This window comes from Sturnira hondurensis, unplaced genomic scaffold (assembly GCF_014824575.4).
Source record: "Sturnira hondurensis isolate 20B ecotype Veracruz unplaced genomic scaffold, ASM1482457v3 Scaffold0004136, whole genome shotgun sequence".
Taxonomy (NCBI): Eukaryota; Metazoa; Chordata; class Mammalia; order Chiroptera; family Phyllostomidae; genus Sturnira; species Sturnira hondurensis.
In genome coordinates this window covers 10,661,729-10,682,920 of record NW_028076767.1, presented here as the reverse complement: position 1 = coordinate 10,682,920, position 21,192 = coordinate 10,661,729, and the positions used below count along the sequence as shown (strand labels likewise).

Genomic DNA, 21,192 nt, shown 5'->3' with positions numbered 1-21,192 from the left:
AGCTTCGTTTAAAAAAGGGCTTGTTCTCATTACTCCCATAGGACCAAAACCAAACTCATACACCTGCCTTTCCATCATCCTAAATTTTTCTTCTTTATTCTCCATTTAAGTTAATTACATTACAGTTGCCAACCCATGATACAAAACTTCTTCAAGGCACATTACTGTTCCCTTTTTGCCTCTTGTGCTAAATCATCTTTAAATGTGTTTCTCAATGCCTTTCTGTGGTTATGATCTCAGCTCAGGACCTGCACATTCCCACTGGGATGACTATGACATCCTAACATGGGCCATCACATTTCTTTTCCACCTTACCTCTCCCTCGCCACCTCAATTTTCTTTGACAACACAGATCTTTTCACGAACTTTCTTCTTCGAAAGCTGCTGGTAACTCCTCAATATGGATACAATAAATCTTGAGCTCCTTATAATTTTAGGTTCTTTTGGTTTATTTGGGTTTTGTTTTGTTTTGTTGCTCTTTTTATGACCTGGCCCCGATCACCTCTCCAAAAACAGAGTGCCTGTATTAACTGCACACATACACCCCAGCTAGAGGACATACCTCTGGCCTTAGCATGAGTCTCTGACAGCTTTACCTAGAGGGACTTAGAAGGCGATCTGTATGTTCAGATCTCAGAGGTATAACTTATCTTTCCTTTTTGACAAAAGTTAGCTCATCTTAAGCTGTTGTTAAGAGATGTATCTATTTAGGGATAGTAATAGATAGCGCCAGATTGGTCTTCCCTTTAGCAAATGAGTTGGCTTGTTTAACTGTAAAACAAAATTAAGTAAGTTTCTTGTCTCACCGTCAGAAACTGTCACACAGCAACTTGCATTTTGCAATTTCAAAGGAAGGATTTAGACTGCATCGTCCCCAAGCATTTTTGGAGTATGTAATACTGTGTTCCCAGATCATGCTTACTTAACATCTTTCAAACTCATGACAGAGTTTGGCAAATGCCTCCGTACACCCTATGCATATTAGGGTTCTTACAACTTAACAGAAGTAGGATTGAGTAGGGGGAAATACATGGAAGTGATAAAGAAGAAAACACAGAAAAAAGCTTGGGATCCCGGAGTATGTGTGTTGGAGGGCAGAAAGGCACAGTAGGTTGAAAAGGGGGCAGTGACTGAACAGAGAAAATGGGACTTAAACACCTAAATCAAACTTCATCAAGTTCATCATCAAACTTCCTCCTTTCCTGGATGATTAACCTGAAATATGCTAAGTATTGATGAGACATTATTTACAATAGATGAATATTATATACATAAGTAGAATTCAAGGGATAAGTTCCCCTCCTTAGTTAGGGAGCAGCTTTTTGACACTATGGAAAAAATGAATACATTAAGCATGGACACAAGAACCATGGTTCTAAAATATTCTTGCAATCGGTAAGACCATAGCAGCTCTACAAGAATTAGGCATTAATAGTTAAATGGAAATATAAATTTATTACGTGCAGTCTCTATCAAACTTTCCGCCCTGCTTCTTTGGAAATTTTGCTTATAAATGTCAATAGTATTTACATAAACAAATATGTTCAGTATTTTTAAAATAAGCAGATCAGATGAATTAGGTGAGACGTTTGAACACTGTTGAAACACCTCACAGCGTTCCCTGTTCTGCCATTTCCAAGTCAACTCCAGGGAGAAAAATATCCATACAGTAGAGTTGGCTTCTTGAAAACAGACTGAAAGAAAAAACTGAAGTAAATTTGTGACACGCAAATTAAATTAGAGGTCAGTGGGAACAGACTTGGGTTTAACATTAAAGCAGAATAAAGGACCACACGTCATCACTGTTAGGGAATAGTTCAAGGAAAGGTCTTTGGAGCGCGGACTGCGGGCACACGGCGCAGATGCACCCACCGCTGGAGTGTAGCAGTCCTCCGTGGCGCGGCAGTCCAGAGAGCCATCTCAGCGGCCGCTGGCAACCTGCGTTTCCAGAGGATGGAGGAAAACCCACCAGGAACTGAGAATGCCAAAATCAATCAATGTCTGAGTTACCACCATGGATGCGGAGCTGGAGTTCGTCATCCAGCCAAATGCAATAGGAAAACAACCTTTCGAGCAGGTGGTTGAGACTATGGACATTTGAAAAGTGTGGTTCTTTGACCTCCATTATGTAGATCATAAAGAATTTCCCAGTTGGCTGAAATTTGATTTAAAAATGTCGGCCCAGTAGGTCAGGAAAGAGAATCCTCTCCAGCTCAAGATCAGGGTCCAGTTCTACCCTGAACATGTGTCTGAAAAGCTCATGCAGAACATCAAGCAGAAGCTTTTCTTCCTCCCAGGGGAGGGAGGCATACTCAGACCTGGGATTTACCACCCTCCTGGGACCGCAGTGCTCCTCGGGTCCCACTCGGTGCAAGCCAACTTTGGAGACGATAACACAGAAATGCACAAATTCAGGTACCTCAGTTCCCGGTAGCTGATCCCCCAAAGAGTCTTGGACTGGCGCAAGCTTACCAGGGATCAGCAAGAGGACCGGATCCAGGGGTGGCACGCTGAGCCCCTCAGGATGCTCAAAGATAGTGCCATGTTGGAGCATCTGAAAATAACTCAAGACCTGGAAATGTATAAAAATGACTATTTGGGGGTTAAAAAATAAGAGAGGGATAAACCTTTAGTTTAGAGTGGATGTCCTTGGACTAAATATTTATTAAAAAGATGATAAGCTGACTCCAGAGATTGGCTTTTGTGGAATAAAATCAGGAACATCTTTTTCAATGGCCAAAGACGGCACCTGACTTCATCTTCTACGTCCTTTGCCTCCGCATCAACGAGTAGGTCTTGCAGCTCTGCCTGGGGAACCACGAGCTGTTCATGTGCGGCAGGAAGGCCAACACCATCGAGGCGCAGCAGATGAAGACACAGGCCTGGGAGGAGAAGCACCAGAAGCAGCAGGAGGAGCAGCAGCTGGAAACCGAAAGGAAGAGGGAAACCAAAAGGAAGAGAGAAACCGTGGAGACAGAGAAAGAGCAGATGATGCCAGAGAAGGAGGAGCTGATGCCCAGGCTCCAGGACTACAAACAGAAAGCCTACAAAGCTGAGAAAGAGCTCCCCAACCAGGTGCAGAGGGCCCTGCAGCTGGAGGAAGAGGGGAAGCATGCGCAGGCAGAGGCTGACCACCAGGAGGCAGACCGCACAGCCTAGCTGCGCGCCAAGGAGGAGCTGGCAAGGCAGGCAGGCGATGGATCCGATGAAGTCTCAGGAACAGCTGGCTGTGAGGCTCTCAGAGCAGACAGCCAAAATCGCCCTTCTGGCTACCACACGCAGGCGCAAGGACGATGAGGTCTAAGAGTGGCAGTAAAGGGCCAAGGAAGCCCTGGATCACCTGGCAAAGACCAAGGAGGAGCTGCATGTGGTGATGACAGCCTCCTACTCTCACAACCTCAGACCCTCACGTGTAAAACGTGGTGGGCTACCACGTCCAGGAGAACCTGCTGTAGGAAGGCAAGAGTACACTGGCTACGGAGCCGAGCTGTGCGGTGAGGACATCCTGGACCGCTGCAGGGAGGGGAAGGGAACCACCAAGGCCAAGAAGAAAGTGCAGTGGCAGCGGCAGCTGATGATTCTGTCCAGTGAGCTGTACCAGGCCAGAAACGAGAACAAGAGGCCCCACAATGACAGCTTCCACAATGAGAACATGAAGCACAGCTGAGACAAGTACAAGATGCTGCAGGGCAACACCCAGCAGCACGTTCAAGAGTTCAAGGCCATGTGGAGGCCAGGCAGGGCCTGGGCAGAATGGGGCCTTGAGCCTGGGGTCTGCAGAGGGTCACACGCAGAGTTTAAAAATTTTGTTGTTCTCTAAATGTAACCCCTCCTCCCCATTACTTGAGTTCTTTTAGAAAAAGAGTAGCTCTTTCAGTGGGAACATTCTAGGGCTGGGACCAGTGGAGGCTTCCCTGTTTTGTTTTCCCCATTAGTACCATCATGCCAAATGGGCCTGGTTAGTATTTTAATACTAGTACTAGTATCAGTATTAGTATTAATGTTAGTATTAGTGTTATTGATCACTTCCTGGCTTGTTCTTGGAGCAGGACTGACTAGACCAAGCAAAGAGATGCTTGTAAAGTCTGAGTAACAGACTCCATGCTGGCACGTGTGATCCAGGAACCCACACTGTGGCTTCTATTCTGTGCCCTACTATTTCTGTATTTGAAATTAGCTCTGATTGGTTGATTTGTACTTGATTTCTATGAAGGATGCATCTCTGTATATTTATGGCTTTTGAGGGGTGAAAATTATTTCAAAAACTGGGTCTAAAGCCCATGTGCAAACACAGTGATTTCCTCCCTCAGTGAGAACCAAATCTTTCAGGATGAACAACACAGGAGAACACTCTACTCTTGGATAAATTTTTCTTACTTTTTTTGTTTTTTGACAGTCAGTGGACCACATTGCTGAACTTACACACCTAATTAATTTCAGCTATGGAGTATAGCATTTATATATAAGCAATAATATGGGTTTGTAACATTAAAAAAGAGAAAATTTTGTTTATTTTGTTACTTTTCACAGAATAACAAGAGAATTACATACTGGAATTCTCTACCTTCAAGGAACTTGAGTAAATTTTGGCAGTTTCAGGTTTTACGTTCCAGAAATAACTCATCCCTCATTATTTTATACTTCGTTGTTTTAAAGGAGGACTTAGGTCCAAGTAGAATCTGAGTCTACTGTGGTAACTGTCAATGAGTAAACCTCTGCCCACATTTTATTCTTTATGAAAAATAAATGAGTGCAAGACAAGAAAACTGACACTCATATATGGAGACAAGAATTTGTTAGCACATGTATTTGCATTTTAAAATTACTTTTGAAGAAACAATAATGGACTTTCTACATTCTTCCCAAGACACTAAAGATGGAGTTACGGGGTGGCCCAGATTTGTTTTCCTGTGTCCCTAATAACTATAACTATATATGCATTTCCTTCTTGACTCTTATATTGGTGCAATCAGCCCCTTGGGCAGCAAACAAATGCTGATAGAAAATTATTCCTATTAAATACCACTTTGAAAATGACCCTTTAATTTTGTGTTGTCTTTTATTATCAAGAAATATTTGTTCAAAACAGCCTAAAAGTACTATAGCAATAAAGATTTTATGTTTATATCACTCGTAGCATTGCAAAGTCAGTGTCTGAAATGCTTCTCCTACTGATTTTATTTTTCTTTGTATGGCTTATGAAAATTCCCCTAATTTGGTTAAAGTCACATTTATTTGCATAAGAGCAATCTTGGAAAGATAAGAAAAAGTTCTGTGAAAATCTCAGGGCACAAGGACAGAAGGAAGGAACTTGGTAGTGCCATGCCCTTCGGGGCACGAAACAGAGAATCTGTCTCAGGTCCAGTGCAAGGCTTCACTGCTGGTGGGAAAGAACGTGGCTAAGAGTTCATGTGCTTCTTGGTGCTGTGTGACATTTAAAAATGGATTTTTGCCCTGGCTGGTGTGGCTCAGTGGATTGAGCACGGGCTTGTGAAGCAAAGGGTCGCTGGTTCGATTCCCAGTCAGGGCACATGTCTAGGTTGCAGGCCAGTTCCCCAGTAGGGGACACATGAGAGGCAACCACACATTGATGTTTCTCTCCCACTCTTTCTCCTTCCCTTCCCCTCTCTCTAAAAATAAATAAATATTTTAAATAAATAAATAAATATGGATTTTTGCAGCCTTGTTCATTGTGCCCTTCATGTTCCAAGTAGGCTCTCCCGTTTTTCTCCTCAAACTGCTGAGAAAAGTTTGTGGGTCATTCAGGCAGTTGCTGTCCCTGGTGCTTCCCACAGACAGAAAACTTGGGGAGGACCATGCCCTCAGCAGTCTTTCCCCATTTCCTGGGCACCACTGAAGTGTGGAAGATCGTTTTGAAAGTAAATTTCTTAGGTCTTCGGGATGAATCTATCACGTGGTGAGACTTTGAACATTATTTCTCTATTATTTCAGAAAAGATTCTGCATACCTTTTTTTTATGTCTAGAGTGGGTGACTGTAAAACAGAAAGTTGCTGGTGGCTCCTTCAGCACTGAAACAAAACATCATGGGGCTGAAATGGCGGCTTTACTCTCAAGTGGTGATAGTGTATTAGTAACCACTGAGTTTCAGAATTCAAAACCAAAACAGTTTGTCAGCTAGTGTGCCAAGAAGAAAATAAGGTGCTGGAAGCGGGCTTTAAACACAAGATAACAGATTCATAGCCATCAAGACCCTCCCTCTCTACCCACCTTCATAGCTCACCTCACCTTGCTTGTTGCCAGTTACATGATAGTTGCATTCTCTCCTTTTCTAAATAGGCTTCCCTCAGTGATTGGTGAGCATGCTTCCCGACAGGTCATTTGTCTTTTTCTCAACACACAAATGTCTTCAACAGATGTATTGAGTTTCCACTATATGCCAGCCATTGCTTTAGATGTTAAAGATGGAGAGTCAGAAGACAAAAACATGTCTCTGTTTATGAAATCTTCACCTAGTGTTGGGGGGAGGAAATTTATTTAAAAAATAAAAACATAATATGTCAGATGGGACTGAGAATTATGGAGGAAAAAAGGAAGAAGGAGGATAAATAGTAAGGGTTGGGTTTTATTCCATCTTGGAAGATCAAGGAACATCTCATAGGAAGGAAACATTTGGGCAGTAACTTGAAGGAACTGAGAAAGTGAACAGTGTGACTATAAAAGAAGCCAATAAGAAACAAAAAGTGTAAGGAAGCCATACACTGTTGGTCACACAGATGGTATATTTCTCGTTTGGTCACAAGTTAGAATTTCATAAGAGAGAGATTAGACTTCACTGAAAGTTTTTAAAAATTACCAAATAATTGTCTGTATAAGGAGACGGAGGTTGTACTGGGTTGAATAGTGCCTCACCCCAAAATTCATGTCCAACTGGAACCTAACAATGTGATCATATTTGGAAATTAGGTCTTTATAAATATGGTCAGTTAACATGAGGTCATGCTGAATAAAGATGGACCTTAAATCCAATGACTGGTGTCCTTATCATGTAGAAGGCCATGTGAAAACACAGACACATAAGGAAGATACACGCATATGTGACACAGAGGAAAAAGTTGTACTGATGCCTCTACATGTCAAGAAATGCCAAGGATTGCTGGCAACCACTAAAAAGTAAGAAAAGGCAAGGAAGGACTCTTCCTTAGCAACTTCAAAGGGAGTGCAGCCCTGCTGACAACTTAATCTCAGACTTTAGTCCCTGGGAATCTGAGAGAATACACTTCGGTTGTTTTAAGCCACTCTGTGCTGTGGTACTTTGTTACAGTCATCCTGAGAAACTACTACAGAAATCCTCTCGTTTTACATAAGATATGCACATTCCAGGTTTCCTCTTCACAGATAACACCAGTCTACTGCAGGAGAGCCAGACCCCAGAGTGTCCTGCACTTCACTGAGAAGAAAGTGCTGAGAGACAGCACTGGACGCAGCTGAAGGGAGTCCAGGGCTGCACTGAAACCATCTTACTGCACTGCTCCGTCTGGGGCTTATCTCTCATATACCTCTCGGTGCTGTCACTGAGTTCCCGTAATTACTGCAGTACCAGCTGCACACACCAAACTCCTGGCTCCTTTTCCTATAGCGAACAGTCACAGCCACCTAATCACCATGGTGCTTTCCCAGGTCCTCTAGCGGGTAACTGATCAGAGATTAGATGTTTCCTCTGTTCCCGAGAAGCACCCACATCTTTAATGTTCATCAGCCCTGAGGTGTCAATAAGTAAGCCGACTACTGGGACAGTCTGGTCCTTAAGTGCATTTTGTACACTTTCTACACTGACTCTTTCTCCACTCCAGCAATTCAGCTATGGTGTCCAATTCATCAGCTTCTGTGGGGAGAGGTCATGGGAGCCCCTTAATTTCAGCGAGCTGCTGCTCTTCCTCCTGCTGAAGAGGGGCTGCTGCACCACAGTGAGCCGGTCTCCTCCCAACTCAGAGCTCTGCTCCCCCAGGTCACCCGTGGAGAGAGTGTCCAGGGGAGGAGAGCCCAGAGTTTGTTTTTTCCAGCTCCCATTGGGCAGGAGACAGAGGTAGTAAGCCTTGCTTTGCTGACGGTGTGAAGAACATGGGGAAGGCTCCCAGTCAACCTCTCCATGGAGACCGCACTTCCCCAAGGTTATCCCACTGCATGAGGGGAAATCACCCCAATCCCCACTTCCCAGTGCTGCATAGGAAGTCAGGATTGAGCACACTAGGACGAGTAGGCTCTGAGGGGAGGGTAGAACAAATGGAAGGTGGCAGGGGTCTCTAATAGCTCAAGACCCTGATTTGCTGATGGAATTTCACCACAGCAGACTCTAGGCTTCCTCAGGTGAAGCCAAATGAACTTCTGAGGCCTAAGGGTTGTAGATTGTGCCCAAGTATTCACGCCTAGCTTGTGGTTATAGTTCAGCTAGGGGCCTTTTTTTCATGCTGGACATCAGGAGGGAAGGGAAGGAAAGATGCAGACTCTGAAACTAAAGTGCTTTAGTCACATTTGTGCCTATGCTGCATGTCAGCCCCGTTCAGCATAAAGGAAAAGCTAAATTAAGACTCTGATAACCATGTGGTGTGGGTTGCTCAGATATAACAAACTCATTTTGTGTGGTTTCCAGACTTTTTAAGGAGAGCTGAGGAAAAGCTAAAACATCATCTTCGTTTTGTGAGCAAGAACCAGAAAAGGAAGGTGAGCTCTTAAATGAGTCACCAGCATAGCAGATGCACCCTGTTTTGTAACCAAACCCTCACTTAAGCACAGCAGGAAAGATCTTTTCGAAATACCTCTGCCCATCTGCCATTATTGAATTAAAGAAAGGTGAGCGGCCACCTTGTGACATAAGCTATTTTTCTGAGCAGACAGGAGGAGGGAGGGTAAAGCCCAACCCTTGTTTCCTTGGTGATTATGGATTGAAGACAAGGGAGTTGATGAGAAATGGAAAAATAGAAAAAAAATTTCTCTACAAAGAAGTCATAGAGAGGGGACCATGCTAGGTATATTGAGACTAAAGCCATGCAACAGAAGATTTTTGTGCTGTTTTCCTCTGGAACTATAAAGAAAGCCATTTCAAGGGATATCACCAAAGCAATGCAAGGTTAGGGATATGAAGTCCTGACATCTCCTCCCCTAGTTTTCCTAGACTCCCATTTGGTGCAAAACATATTTGCAGGCTTATGTGGGAGGAGACAACTACAATGAAATGTAACTGAACATCTATCTGATGTCTGTAGGAGAGACCCAAGGTTAAGGAGCAAATTACAAGTAAAGAGAAGTTATAGCCAGACTTCAGAGGAGACTGAGGTAAAATCCAAGTAAGCAAGGCAGGACACCTGACCAATCTGAGAAATAACTCCCCAGGCAGGAGCTCCCTACTATAGTCACAGGATGCTAGCAGGGCACAGACACCAGGCAAGGCCATTGTTACAGAGATAAAGAAGCCAGAAAACCAAGCAAAGTTTTGCAGATATGATTAGTTTACATTAGAGATGCTCGCTGCCTTCTTTGGTGCACATAGCTCACCATGACATACTCATCACCTTGGAGAGAGGCAGGGAAGAGACAGAAATCTACAACACTGTATTATTCAAAACAGTCAAATACCTGAGGAGGCTGAATTTATAAGACTGAATTTAGTTTCATGAGTTTGTTTGCTTCTCTTTTCCCTTGCTGCACTGCAAGATCATATCAGAAAACAAAGAAGCCATACCCAGCCTGTAGATCCACATACCTCAGGTCAGTTGAGATAATAATACATGACAGCACAAGAGCAAAGTACCAACATTTATTGCATCACTACAGGGTTTCTTCAATTTGCCAAGAAAACTGTCACAGTGACCATTTATAGATTTCATTTCATACTTTCAAGAAGCTAAAAAATCAAAAATAGAGTGAGACAAAGAAGTTATTGAAGATATAAATTCCGCTTTCAGTTGACAGAACAGTAGGGTGGGAAGATAAGGAACTATCTCCAGATTCCTTGCTAAGCATTACTCTTAAGTGCTGCATAATTAAAACCATGTTAAAAGCATTTTATATAAAATTAGCAGTTCACAGGGAAGAATTGTCAGTTATGACTCAAATGGAAAGTCCAACTTTCTCAAAGTTCTCTTCTTCCAAAGGGTAAATAAGTTTCTAAATGTAATGCCAGCTTTAAATACTTGGTCTGACCTAAGGCAAGATATGCTCTGAGCTGGAAAGGAACATGAGGTAACCTATGTGGAGGACTCAACAATACATTTTAAAGAATTATCTCACAAATATGAACTGGTGGGATAAGTAAATAAGGACCAGCTGAATATAAAGTGGAGTAGATGTGCTTTCAATATTAAAAACTCTTGTGCTTTTCAACAAATAATTTAGGAACATAGGATTATAACTAATATATACCTTACAAGGATATTTATATTATGTTGGCCAAAAAGTTCTTTTTTTCCCTGTAAGATGGCTTCAATAGGGCTTAGTTGTCTTTAACTTCATTCCAAACAATTTTACTAGATTGTATTGTGACAGCTGTCATATAAGAGTGCATTCAAAAAAACTTATCAAAATTGGTAAATTTTTGTAAAGCTATTTCAATATTGAAGATAGAAGAAAATACACAACATTTTCAGCATATGATGCTTTATTATTTCAAGAAAGGTAAAAACACAACTGAAATGCAAAAATAAAATGTTTTTGCAGTGTATGGAGAAGGGGCTGTGACTGATCGAATGTGTCAAAAGAGTTTTGCAAAGTTTTGGGCTAGAGACTACTTGCTGGATAGTGCTCCAGGGTCAAGTAGACCAGTCGACGGTGATAGAGATCAAATGGAGGCATTAATTGAAAACAATCAACATTATACTCAAAACATAGTCAACATTCTCAAAATATCCAAATCAATAAATTTATTGGTTAAAATGAAAAATGTGTCTTTTATGTTTTGGAAAAAAACATACAGACTTTTTGGACAGCACAATATTTAAAGCACATGATAATCTGTAATATTCAATCAGCTATTTATTTCTTCTGTGATGGAGAAGAATAGGGGCTTATTTTCTATGCGATGCAGGTAATTTCCTCTGCAGAAGTATTTTACTATCCCATATCTTTCCTCCTAAGGCAACAAAAATAATGTTATAAAAAATATTATAAATTTTAAAATAAATGCTAATATCTAAAATAGCATAGAAATGTGAACTACAAGTATAATAAATTTTACGGCAGATAAATGTGCTTCTTCTTGAGTATGTCTAGGAATGTAAGCCACTCTAGACCGATAGACATTATTTTTACAAAATAAATTAGAAATTCACATGACTATAAAACTTTTCAAGTGCTGAGCTGAGAACCCAACACCTAGCATTAAATTTGACACTGATTAAATGCAAAACAAATATGCATTGACATGATTCTATTTGTCTTAAATAAAAGACCTCCTTTTCAACGTGTATATGTGTACATATATTTCAAAATTAGAAACACTTTTCCAAAATAATTCATTTCATGGTTTATTTTCACATGAAACCAATATGACTTTCTTAAAATTAAATATTTAAATATTTAAGCCCTACTTTATCTACCAGCTATATTTCTTAAATCAATTAATAAGTACAAAATTAAAGTTCATTAAAACAGATTGTAGAGCTTTTATTTATAAAGCAGCCTTTTCCTTTTGAATTTTTTACTTTTTAAGCACAAGTTATTCTCGGGCACTGCTGTGTCTGTACTGAACTAATTTCAGAAACAAACAGCTGCTTGAAACCCCTCTCTGTGCCTACAAATACCTATAGGTGTGAAAATGTCATAAACAAAAGAAAAAGTTCCTACATTAAGCTCACACCTCACTGTGAAATGAATTACGCAGATCCAAAGATGAAAATCATAATCTCCATTAAGTACTTTTCTGTAGTCAGGTTATTGAAGCATTTAGCATTGTTGAAGCAAAGGATTTCTGATAAACAAAATGGGCACAGACTCTGAAATTATCAGGGTGTTTTGCTGTCAAATCTGTTTATGTTTGGAACCAACAAAAGTCCACTAGCTTGCTTCTTTATTAACTAAGAAGTGAGAAAGAGAGACTCAAGATGGAGGCATAGGTAGACATACTTCACCTCCCTAACCAACCACAGAAAGGATTACAATGAAACCTCAAAACAAATAACACCCAGAACTGTCAGAAAATCCAACTCTCTGTATGTCCAACAACCAAGGGTTTAAAGAAGCCACATTCATCCAGATGGGTAGGAGTGGCAGAGAGACAAGACCGGCAGGGAAGCAAGGGGATGTGGTGTGGCATGGAGGGCGGTGGCAGCAGAATGGGCAACTCCACACTCACGTGTGGTTGATATAATTTGGGAAGGACACCTTGGGAGCAAGCGATCTCAGCCCCAGGCCAAGCCACATAGGCCAAGGTTCCAATGTTGGGAAAATAAATCCCCATAACTTCTGGCTGTAAAAACCAACAGGGTTGCGGGCAGCAGAAGAAAAAGCTAGATTTTTAGGAGACTGCTTAACGGGCTCTCATCATCTTAGACTGTATGTAAACTCACCCACACTGAGATTCAGCAACAGAACAGGAGCTGGAAGGGTGCCAGTCACATGTGGGGAGTGGGGGGAAGTGAATAGAAATGGGGCAGGTGCTGGGCAAACCTCCAGAAGCCAGGCAGTGGCACTGTCCCCTCTCTCAGCCCTCCACCCACAGAAAGCTACAAAATGGTGAAATGGGTTGCCCCACCCTAGTGATTACTTAAGGTTATGCCCCAGCCAATTTAAAGGTGCCTTTTCTACAATAGGCCGTGCTACTAAGACAGGGAGTCAAAGCAGATCTACCTATAACACACAGAAACAAACACGGGGAGATGGTCAAATTGAGGAGACAAAGAAATACGGCCCAAATGAAAGAACAGAACAATAACTAAACAAAACAGAGGTAACCAATCTATTACATGCAGAGTTCAAAACACTGGTGATGGGGATGCTCAAAGAACTCACTGAGTACGGCAACAACATAGAGGAAGAAATAAAAGTTACACTAAGCGAAATGAAAAAATATGCAGGGAACTATCGATGGAAGATAGGAAGCTGGGATCCAAATCAACGATTTGGAGCATAAGGGAGAAATAAGCATTCAATCAGAATGGCAAGAAAAAAACAGTTTTGAAAAATGAGGATAGTCTAAGGAGGCTCTGGGACATCTCCAAATGTACCACCATCTGAATCATAGGATGCCAGAAGGAGCAAGAAATTGAAAACTTATTTCAAAAAGTAATGAAACAAAACTTCTTTAATTTGGCTAAGGAAATAGACATACAAGTCCAGGAAGCACAGAGACAAACAGACTTTCAAACAAGTATTACCAAAAGAGGACCACACCAAGACACATCATAATTAAAATGCTAAAGGTTAAAGGTAAAGAGAGAATCTTAAAAGCAGTAAGAGAAAAGCAGAGTTCCCTACAAAGGAGTTCCCATAAGACTATCAGCTGATTTCTCAAAAAACTTTGCAGGCAAGAGGGACTGGCAGAAAGTATTCAAGTAATAAAAAGCAAAGACCTACAACCCAGATTACTCTCTACAGCAAAGCTTTCATTTAGAATGGAAGGGCAGACAAAGTCCTTCCCAGACAAGGTAAAGTTAAAGGAGTTCATCAGCACCAAGCCATTACTACATGAAATATTATACAGACTTGTTTAAGAAAAAGAAGATCAAAACTATGAAGATTAAAAGGACAACAAATTAACAACTATCAACAACTGAATCTAAAAAAAAAACCTAAGCAAAGATGGCGACAGAGTAGCACCTAGGGAACCCAGCTCTCGTGCATCTGGTGGAAAATCCGGGCAGATCTACAGAAGAATAGCATAATCAACCAACAGTTCCCCAACATTTATGAAAATAGGAGACCAGACAGTGTAACGGGGGAACCAAACAGCGGCAGATCGGCAAGGAATCCAGAAGGCGAGTGAGGATAAAAGTGGCTGTGAGCCCCCGGGAGCCCGTGGGCTGCGCCCAGGCCCGGGGGCTCCCAGGGCAGGCGAACTCTGGTGGAGCGTGAGTACCAACGAGAATTGGCGCGCAAAGGGGGCTGGCACCATCAGGGGGAAACAGGAGCCCCGTCTGAATCCAGGGCCGGGGCGCCGGTGACGGGGTGAACGCGGGAGGGCCGGCGTCCGGTGGACCGGCAGCACACTCCTCGGGAGAGAACTGACTCTCCCCTCCCTGTCTAGGCGGGCAGATTGGTGCCGGACAGAGACCCGTGGGCTTGGGTTAACGTAGAGGGTGGCAACTGCGACACCGAGGTCGCCAGCCCGCCAGCCCGAGGGATTTAAGAAAGACACTGTCATTGCTGGTCTTTTGGGATTGGGCTGGGCTGAGAGACTGGCTTTGTGGAGAAGTCTCTGTTGGGAAAGCCTGGGTCCTGCACGGGAAGGAGAAGTGACGGATACCGCGGGCCACAGGCAGCTTCTCCGGGCTGTGCGCGACCACAGACCAATCAGCAGCCTGCTAGCTCGGCCTGCAAACCTGCCCTCAGACCAGAAAAACCGGTTTGGACAGTTTGAAACCAACAAAGGAATGGTGCTTCCTTTTTTTTTTTTCTTTTTGCCTCCTTCTCTAGTGTGTGTGTGTGTGTGTGTGTGTGTGTGTGTGTGTGTGTGTTTTCCACTCCCCCCTTTTTTCCTTTCTTTTTTTATTTATTTTTTATTATTTATTTATTTATTTATTTATTTATTTTTTCTTTTTCTCTCGCAACCTCTTTTGTAATTAATCTTATATATTGTAAACTGTATTGTTGCTCTATCTTTCAATACTCTGTCCCTCATTTCTTTTCCTTTTTGTCCGGTTTTAGTCCTTCTGTTCTTCCCAAAATTTCCGCTTATTCCCCTTTTCTCCTGACTTTTCCGTGTGTGTGTGTCAGATTGTTTGTTTGTGCGGTGTGTAGTTGTCTTTTGAGGTGTATTATTATTATTTTTGTATTATTCTTACTCCTTTTTTCATTTCAAGAATATCTTTGTATCCCACCTCTTTCTGTACAGGTTTTTTTAATCCTGGCTGGGTATACTGTATTACCTGACAGGTTCCCACTGCTCCTTCCTCCACAGTGTTTTGCTGATTTTCTATACTTCACGTGCTTTCTTTTGCTATACTACCCAAGCTCTATAACCCCCATTTAGACAGATCACATAAAATTTATCACTTGAGTGTTCCTCTAATATTAGGGTAAATAAGGGCTGTTCTGTACAGCACTAATACTTCATAACACATCTCTCGGACCTTAGACCACCTTACAGGTGCCTCACTTCTATTACTCTATTTACTGACGCACTACACCCAGTTACTTACCTGTACTGTCACCTTACCTCAAATCTGACCACCCGCAACCACACTGCTTTCTAGATACAACTCACAGGCCCCCCCTTCTTAACAAGACACTTAACTTATGCCTGCCCTTTCCTAAAAGTGGTAAGCTGGGTTGAAGAGCACAGTTAACTCTATACATAGCCAAGAGATTGTCTATTTCTTCTCTGCCCACAGTGTCTGTAAATAACATAAAATAACCCTCTGCTATCATAAACCATTTTGCCTCCCCCACAACTGATCACACACGCACAATAAAGAAAGGAGTTGGCAGAAGCGGAGAACAACAAGATACCTGCAGAAGACTGCACCAGTGACTTTCACAGGTATCCTACCACAGAAGTTCACACTATAAACCCAGCGAACCAGAACAGATCAATTTAAGAAGCTGGGGACAACAAGAAGAGTATCACAAACAATGGGAAGACAAAGAAACAATCCCCAAATGAAAGAAAAGGAGGAAACCTCAGAAAGAATATTAGATGAAATAGACGCAAGTCAACTATCAGATGTGGAATTCAAAGCACTGGTTATCAGGAAATTCAAAGAGCTTACAACGAGCTACCAGAAACTACAGGGGAGCTACAATGAACTCTCTGCAAACTATACCAACATGAAAAAGGAAATAGAAACCATCAGTAAAGGCCAAGAGGAAATGAAGAATACAATTTCTGAACTGAAGAACACAGTAGAAGGTATGAAGAATAGAATCGATATGGCGGAAGATCGCATAAGTGAGATTGAAGACAGGTTAGAAAAAATCTCCCAGACGGAACAAGTAAGGGAAAAGAGAATCAGAAAAAATGAAGAGAATTTAAGAGAAATGCAAGACAACATGAAACGTAATAATATCCGAATAATAGGAATTCCAGAAGGAGAGGAAGAGGAACAAGGGATAGAAAACCTACTTGAAAGAGTAATAACGGAAAATTTTCCTAAGTTGAGGAGAGATAAAGTCGCACGGATCCAGGAATCACAGAGAGTCCCCAGCAGGTGGAACCCAAAGAGGCCTACTGCAAGACACATCATCATTAAAATGGCAAACCTCCAAGACAAAGAGAAAATCCTAAAGGCAGCAAGGGAGAAAAAGGAAGTGACATACAAGGGGGTCCCAATAAGGCTGGCTACTGACTTCTCAATGGAAACATTCCAAGCAAGAAGAGAATGGCAAGAAATATTCCAAGTAATGAGAAACAGAGGCCTACAACCAAGGCTACTGTACCCAGCAAGGCTCTCAATCAAGATAGAAGGCCAAATAAAGAGCTTCCAAGACAAAAGAAGTCTAAAAGAATACGCCTCCACCAAACCAGCTCTACAAGAATTACTAAAAGGGCTGCTTTAAGGAAAGGAAGGAAAAGAGAGAGACAGAGAGGAACACAGGTACATAAATGGCAATGAATAAGTACCTTTCAATAATAACCTTAAACGTAAATGGATTAAATGCACCAATTAAAAGACATAGAATAGCTGAATGGATAAGAAAGCATGACCCACACATATGCTGCCTACAAGAGACCCACCTCAGGTCAAAAGACCACCACAGACTAAAAGTGAAAGGATGGAAACAAATTTTCCAAGCAAATGGACAAGAAAAAAAAGCCGGGGTAGCAATTCTCATATCAGACAAAATAGACTTCAAAAAAAGGGCCATAAAGAGAGACCCAGAAGGTCACTTCATAATACTCAAGGGAAGAATCCACCAAGAAGACATTAACATCATAAATATATATGCACCCAACACAGGAGCACCCAAATATATAAAGAAAATCCTAGAGGACCTCAAGAAAGATATTGACAGCAACACAATTATAGTAGGGGATTTTAACACCCCACTGTCAAAAATGGACAGATCTTCCAAACAAAATATCAACAAAGATATAGCAGCATTAAACGACACTCTAGAAGAAATGGACCTAATTGATATATATAGAGCCATCCATCCCAAAGAAACTAAATACACTTTCTTTTCAAACGCACATGGAACATTTTCAAAGATAGATCACATGATAGGACACAAAACCAGTCTCAACAACTTCAGGAAAATAGAAATCATACCAAGCATCTTCTCTGATCACAAGGGACTGAAATTGGAAACCAACCCCACAGGAAAAAACCCAAAACACCCAAAATCATGGAGACTGAATGGTAGGCTATTGAACAATGAATGGGTCAAGATTGAAATTAGGGAGGAAATCAAAAAACTCCTTGAAACAAATGAAAATGAACTCACCACAACCCAAAATTTATGGGACACAGTGAAGGCAGTCCTGAGAGGGAAGTTCATAGCGATACAGGCTCACCTAAAGAGGATAGAAACATTTCAAACAAACAACCTAACCCAACGCCTGCAAGAACTCGAGGAACAACAACAAAGACAGCCCAGAGCAAGTAGAAGGAAGGAAATAACCAAGATCAAAGCAGAATTAAATGACATAGAGACTAAAAGCACAATTCTAAAGATCAATGAATCCAGGAGTTGGTTTTTTGAAAAGATAAACAAAATAGACAAACCTTTAAGTAGGCTCATTAAGAAAAGAAGAGAGAGGACACAAATAAACACAATCAGAAATGAAAGAGGAGAGATTACAACTGATACCACAGAAATAGAAAGGATTGTAAGAAATTACTATGCGGAACTGTATGCCAAGAAATTTGAAAACCTGGGTGAAATGGACAAATTTCTAGAAAAATATAATCTTCCAAAACTCAATGAAAAAGAAGCAGAAAACCTGAACAGGCCAATAACAGCAAATGAAATTGAAGAAGTAATCAAAAAACTCCCATCACACAAAAGCCCTGGGCCAGATGGTTTCACAGGAGAATTCTACAAAGCTTTTAAGGAAGAGCTAACCCCTATTCTTCACAGACTATTCCAAAAAATCCAAAAGGAGGGAAAACTCCCCAACTCTTTCTATGAAGCCAGCATCACCCTAATCCCAAAGCCAGATAGAGACACAACAAAGAAAGAAAATTACAGACCAATATCACTGATGAACATAGATGCTAAAATCCTCAACAAAATATTGGCAAATCGCATCCAACAATACATCAAAAAGATCATACACCATGACCAAGTGGGATTCATCCCGGGGATGCAAGGATGGTTCAATATACGCAAATCAATAAATGTAATACACGAAATAAACAAAAGCAAAGACAAAAACCACATGGTCATATCAATAGATGCGGAAAAAGCTTTTGATAAGGTACAACACCCATTTATGATAAAGGTACTCAGCAAGGTGGGAATAGAGGGAACATTCCTCAATATAATAAAGGCCATATATGAAAGACCTACAGCCAACATCATACTCAATGGGCAAAAACTAAAAGCTTTTCCACTAAGATCAGGTACAAGACAAGGTTGCCCACTTTCACCACTTCTATTCAATATAGTATTAGAAGTTCTAGCTGCAGCGATCAGACAAGAAAAGGAAATAAAAGGCATCCAAATCGGAAAGGAGGAAACAAAACTGGCATTGTTTGCAGATGACATGATAGTGTACATGGAAAACCCTATAGCCTCTACCAAAAAACTGCTGGAACTAATAAATGAATTTGGCATAACAGCGGGATACAAAGTTAATATCCAGAAATCAAAGGCATTTTTGTATACCAACAATGAAGCAGCAGAAGCAGAAATCAGGAAAAAAATCCCATTCGATATAGCAAAAAGAAAAATAAAATATCTGGGAATAAACCTAACCAAGGAGGTAAAAGACCTGTATGCAGAAAACTACACAACACTGAAGAAAGAAATCAAGGAAGACACAAATAAATGGAAACATATACCGTGTTCATGGATTGGAAGAATTAACATCATCAAAATGTCCATACTACCCAAAGCAATTTACAGATTCAATGCAATACCTATTAAAGTACCAATGGCGTATTTCACAGACATAGAACAAACACTTCAAAAATTTATATGGAACCAGAAAAGACCCCGAATAGCTGCTGCAATTTTGAGAAAGAAGAACAAAGTAGGAGGGATCACAATACCTGATATCAAACTGTATTACAAGGCCACTGTAATCAAAACAGCCTGGTACTGGCACAAAAACAGGCACATAGACCAATGGAATAGAACAGAGAGCCCAGAAATAAACCCAACTCTCTACAGTCAATTAATATTCGACAAAGGGGGCAATAACATAAAATGGAGTAAAGACAGCCTTTTCAACAAATGGTGTTGGGAGAACTGGACAGCTACATGCAAAAAAATGAAACTTGAGCACCAACTTACACCATACACCAAAATAAATTCAAGGTGGATAAAAGACTTAAATATAAGCCGTGAAACCATTAAAACCCTAGAGGAGAGCCTTGGCAAGAAAATCTCAGATATTCCACGCAGCAATATTTTTACTGATACGTCCCCTAGAGCAAGGAACATAAAGGAAAGAATAAACAAATGGGATCTCATCAAAATTAAAAGCTTCTGCATGGCTAAGGAAAACAGTATCAAGATACAAAGAGAAGCAACAGCTTGGGAAAACATATTTGCCAATGATACCTCAGATAAGGGTTTAATCTCCAAAATATACAAAGAACTCATTCGGCTCCACTCAAAGAAGACAAGCAACCCAATCAAAAAATGGGCAGAGGACTTGAACAGACATTTCTCCAAGGAGGACATACAGAGAATCCAGAGACACATGAAAAGATGCTCGATATCGCTAGCTATCAGAGAGATGCAAATTAAAACCCCAATGAGATACCACTTAACACCAGTCAGAATGGCTATCATAAACAAAGAAACAAACAACAAGTGCTGGAGAGGTTGTGGGGAAAAGGGGACCCTAGTTCACTGTTGGTGGGATTGCAGACTGGTACAACCACTATGGAAAGCAGTATGGAATTTTCTAAGAAAACTAAAAATGGACGTGCCTTTTGACCCAGCAATTCCACTGCTAGGAGTATATCCTAAGAACCCTGAAACACCAATCCAAAAGAACCTATGCACCCCGATGTTCATAGCAGCACAATTTATAATAGCCAAGAGTTGGAAGCAACCTAGGTGCCCATCGGTCGATGACTGGATCAAAAAACTATGGTACATTTACACAATGGAATTCTATGCTGCAGAAAGGAAGAAGGAGCTCCTACCCTTTGCAACATCATGGATGGAGCTGGAAAGCATTATGCTGAGCAAAATAAGCCAGGCAGTGAAGGACAAATACCATATGATATCACCTTTAACAGGAATGTAAACAACAAAACAAACAAGCAAGCAAAATGTAATCAAAGACACTGAAATACAGAACGTGCTGACAGGGTCCAGAGGGTAGAGGGGAGAGAAGCGCAGAGTAAAGGGGATGGATTCACATGAATAAGTATGAAGGACACATGGACAATAACTAAGACGGGGGCTGAGATGGGAGGGGGGTGGGGAGCACTGGAGGGGGTGCAGGGCTGGGAATACAAGAAAGAAAACTGTACTTGAACAAAAGTTAAAAAAAAACTAAAAAAAAAAAACCTAAGCAAACAGCATTAATAGGAACAGAATCATAGATATAAAGATCCTTTGGAGGGTTATCAGCTGGGAGGGGGAAAAGGGATGGCGGAAAAGGTGCAGGGATTAAGAAGCATAATTAGTAGGTACAAAATAGATAAGGTGATGTTAACAATAGTATAGGAAATGAAGAAGCCAAGGAACTTAAATGAGCAACCCATGGACTTGGTAGGGGGATTGCTGGTGGGAAAGTGGGTACTGGGCAGAGGGGAAAAAGGGGGGGGGGAAATTTGGGACAACTGTAATAGCATAATCAATAAAATATATTTTTAAAAAAGAAGTGAAAGAAATGAGAGAAATAATGAAAAGGAAAAAATCACATTTTAGAAATGAACTCCCTGCATTACACAGAA

General features: G+C 41.2%; 1 pseudogene; it reads left to right on the top strand.

The window, feature by feature from the left end:
• The first annotated feature begins 1,955 nt into the window (after positions 1-1,955).
• Positions 1,956-3,820, top strand: LOC118985854 (ezrin-like; annotated as a pseudogene).
• The last annotated feature ends 17,372 nt before the right edge of the window (positions 3,821-21,192 follow it).